Raw genomic sequence first — 4,887 nt, 5'->3', positions numbered from 1 at the left:
AAATGCTCAAACTGTTTTCAAATAACTAAATTGCCCCACGTACAATGCTCAATAGTATTTATGGTGATGTTATATGACAAAGTAAAATTCACAGTATTAGGTATCCAACAAAAAAGACACACAACAAAGCAGAAAAATACAACACTGAATGAAAATAAAATTCAATCAATTGACAACACAGTGGATATAATTAGTAGAAAAGCACATTAAAATAATAATAATTAGGTTTCACAGGTTTAGCAAGCTAGAGGAAAGATAGACGATGACAAGCAGAAACTTTTAAAGGAGAAACTACAGTGTCTGAGATTTAAAAAAATACTGTTTAAGAGTTAAACATCATGGATATTTAATAGTTATCTCAAAATAAAATGATCCAACCAGAATTCCTAATCTTATTAATCTTCCTTTGACTATCTCTCCCATTAAGTTAATGGAAATCCCATCCCTTTGGCTGTTCAAGCATATAATTTGACAGTGATCCTTGACTCCTCTCTTTTGTCCTCACTAAATCTCCCCTCTACCTGTCAATCTCGTGCCTTTATTTTCACAATATAGCCAGAATCTCATCATTTCTCTCTCAGTTCCTTGCAAGGAAACAAAGTAGGAGGGCACTGCACCAAACTGAACACGCATACCTCCCTGCAGTCTTGAACGCACAGCAGCCACAGTGACCCTGTATGACCTAAATCTAACCTCATCTACTTTTTGATAAATATTATTACATGATTTCCTAGATTATGGTAATATCCTTATCAAGACCTATAAGTCTCTATGATACGGGCCATAACTGATTCTTTGATATCATAACTTATTACTCTTCTATTACACATTATGCACCATTTACACTAGCTTCCTTGTTGTTAATTAAGACAACATATGCTCACCTTAGGAGCTTTGGCACTTGTTTCTTTGCATGAATTCCTCTCCCTCCATATATCCAAATGGTTCACTCTCTCACTTCCTTCAGGTCTCAGATTATCAGTGAGATTTTACCTTACCATCCTAATATAAAATAAGATCTTCGCTATTCTTTTATTTTCCTAACCTATCTTGCATTTTCCTTATATAACATTAAAACCTGCTATGACATATGCTTACTTGTGTTTATTAACTCTCTCTACACTAGAATGTGAACACACTATCAGAAACAGAAGAAAATTCTTATTTATTTTTATCTCCTTAGCATTTACAACAGGAACCAGCACATAGTAGGTACTCAAGTGTTAAATAAATGAACAAATAATGAAACTTAGAAGGTGAAGAAGATAGAAATCTTCCTGACATGACACAAGGTTATGAGTATTATGTCATAAAAAAAGCATAGCAATTTCATTCTTTTGAGGGGTTAAAATAAATTGGAAGAATTAGAGCAAATTGCCATTATGTTATTTTTTTTTTTAAGATTTTATTTATTTGACCAACAGATCACAAGTAGGCAGTGAGACAGGCAGAGAGAGAGGAAGGGAAGCAGAATCCCCGCTGAGAAGAGAGCCCCATGCGGAGCTCCATTCCAGGACCCAGGGATCATGACCTGAGCTGAAGGCAGAGGCTTTAACCCACAGAGCCACCCAGATGCCCCATTGTGTTATTTCTGAACTGCTTTGTTTTCCTAGATGTCCCTCTTTCACAAGCCAATCTTTGTGTTGTAACTATCATAACTCTAATGTATAAGTCTGATCATTTAGCTTTAAATCCTTCAGTGGCTCCCCGAATGTACCTGGCTATTGGAAGCTACCAGTCATGTGAGCCACCCTCCTTTAGTACCTAGGCTGGAATGTAAAACCTGATGCAAAGGATAGGCGCTTCCTGGCTTCATTTTATTTACTTAAACAAACCTTTCTTTGCAAAAGCTATTCCTGTTCTTAGATTCCTACATTTACACACCCTTTTTTGGGAGCTATTTCTGGCCCTGTTGGCTTTTATATTGTATTTAGATGGCCATATTTAGTTCTGTTTGCTCCTTTCCCATGTATCTCGAAATCCCCAAGATGTGCACTGAAGCTTTGAATTTGTTACTTTCAGCCTCAGTTCAATATAGGGGGTGGGCATTAATAGAAATTAGGAACTGTATTTCTGGACCTCTTCTTTTTCTTCTTTGTAGATTTATTTATTAATTTGAGAGAGAATGTGTGCTAGGGTGGGGGCAAGGGAGGCCAAGGAAAGAATCTCAAGCTGATTCCACAATGAATATGGAGATCCACACAGGGCTCCATCTCACGACCCATGAGATTATGACCTGAGCTAAAACCAAGCTCGATATATAACTGACTGAGCTACCCAGGGGCCCCAGTGGGCTTCCTACTTGGAGATAGGAGTGATCCCCATTTATTTAAATAATTGTAATTAGCTATTATGTTATCTTCAGGGAAAACTCTTGCTAAGTGACAAGAGTATCTTCAGGTTGTTTTTTGTTTGTTTGTTTGTTTGTGGTTTTTTTCTAGATCTCAAACATTTTTTCCCTCTATACATGCTTCCTTTACCATTTTGGTAGACCTTCCCTGTAACCTTCAAAATTCAATTTCGTTGTCCCTTGTCCTGTGAAATTTTCTCTGTCTCCTGCTTCTACATTACTTGCCAGACTGCTGTTTGCACATTTACACATAATTCAACTGTTTCATTGAACAAACTCTGGAGTCATTGTTTACATGTGTTTCACTCAGAGACTGTAATCTCCTTGTGTACAATATAGTACTTAGCATATATTAGGCACTCAACACATGTTTGTGGGATTGAATGTTTTGGAATTAATTAGTGTAGAATCAAATTAGCTGGAGTGATATTTGAACAGAACAGTGCACAAGGAAAAGAATTTCAGAAATACAGATGGAGACTAAATGGATATCAGAAGATAACATTTTGGGGAAAAAAAAATGACAGAATTTGATAATGCAGAAGATACTGACCCTAAGAAGTTGAGCTTGAGTGACTGACAAAACAAATGCAATGTTAATAGAACTAAAGATTTCAGAAAGAAGAGTTAGATATACAGGTAAATAATGAATTCTGATTTGATGGTTTTCTTTGAAAAAGTAAGCTTAGCAATTAACTTTTGGAACAAAGTCATATTAGAAATTTCATGCTAGTTATAAAATAACATTTGTTTAATTCATTTATCTTAACAATACAATGGTTAAAGCAAAGATTAAGAAATAAGTGAAAAATTTCAAAACCAGACAAATAAAAGGTGAAAATACATAAACTTATATAAAAGTGACATTTGTTTCCATCTGTTCTCTATTGAAAAACTGTTAAGAACTGCTAAGCCAAAGTTCTGAGAATGTGCATATACATGTGCGTGTACTTATTTAAGGCAGTTAACAGAGCAGTATAATGCTTTGCATTATGCATTTGCTTTTTAAAATTTTCCTTTATGCTTATTTTTTTTAATTCTTTGAATGCTTTTATTCTTTGAATCACCCAAACTTTTTCTTTTTCTTTTTCTTTAGTTAAGATCATGCCAGACTTCAGACAACACAAACACGAGGAAAGCTCTTAAAGTACATTGTGATATTTGCTAAAAGGTAATTTTCCCTTTTCTGTATTGTCTCTGTACTCAGTAATGCAATGGGACAAGCAAGCATTACATGGTTGTAATTTTCTTTCTGTGCAGACAATTGGGACTAGAGAGGGAGGATTTGCAGCTAAAAAATTAATGGTAATGACTATCCATTCTTGATTATACACACACACACACACACACACACACACACACAGAAATATAAAAAGGACCTCTGCCCAAAAATTGAAATGGGAAGGAATGGAATGAAAAATAAAAGAAAGGATCACTACATTTGTATCTTTAGGGTAAATACCCAATAGTGCAATTGCTGGGTCATAGGGCAGTTCTATTTTCAACATTTTGAGGAACCTCCATGCTGTTTTCCAGAGTGGCTGCACCAACTTGCATTAAAAAATAAATAAATAAATAAATAAAAATAAAAGAAAGGAAAAAGGGAAGGGACAGGAAAGGAAGGGAAAGCAAGAGAGAAGAGAAGAAAGGAGAAGAAAACTACCTGGGGAGCATAGGAAATACCAGGTTTCTAATGATGCTTTGTGAGCTATCTTCTATTTTTCTTTGTGTGCAACTGAATTTTAATCCTTTGAAGATATTCAGATAACCAGTGTAAACCAAGCAACTCAGAGTTAACCTATCAGGGATACAAGAGCTCCATATTTATATCCTAAACCCCATCAGTCACTGGTTGAGGAAATCATTCTTATTTTTGAGTAGAATAGCCACTTTTATTAGCCATTTATTAGCCGTTCCTTTTAAGTAAACATCTAGATACCAGAAATATAAAAATCCAACTTAAACTTTGCAAATTCCCTAGTTTTCTGGCTGGTAGATTAGTCAAGCAAGAGAGTAATATGTAATAAATACAAGATAATAAGAAAGACAATTTCCAATTTTAACACTAAGATCCAATAAGATATGACACAAAATTATTAATTTACTTGTATCAAGTGTATAAACCATGTTCTGAATTTGTGCCTCCATGCTTCCAGATAACCTTTTGGGAAGTGCCCCCAAATTACTGTTAGCTGGCCATTTCATCATTGTAGAAAATCTGGACTATGTTAGAGAAAATAGGTTCAGGGGTGTGATGGGAGGTAAGAGGAGACTGTGGGAAAAGGAGAGGGCCAGGAAGTGTGGGAAGGGTGCTGTGCTCCAGGACGGGAGGAGCAATGGGAAGAAATGGGAAAAAATGGAAAGGTCTAGAACTAGAAGAAAGGGTGGCCAACTGGGGTAAGAAGGATGAAGAGAAGGAACAAAAGACAGCAAACATCAGAAATAAAAGCACTTTAGGAAAACACAGCAAAGGTAGAAGCTCTAAGAAGAAAGATCTTGACCTGTTTGAGACAACTCAAAGTCCAGGGCGGTACGGT

Source organism: Mustela lutreola, chromosome 1, assembly GCF_030435805.1.
Source record: "Mustela lutreola isolate mMusLut2 chromosome 1, mMusLut2.pri, whole genome shotgun sequence".
Taxonomy (NCBI): domain Eukaryota; kingdom Metazoa; phylum Chordata; class Mammalia; order Carnivora; family Mustelidae; genus Mustela; species Mustela lutreola.
Note: the sequence above shows the minus strand (reverse complement) of the source record.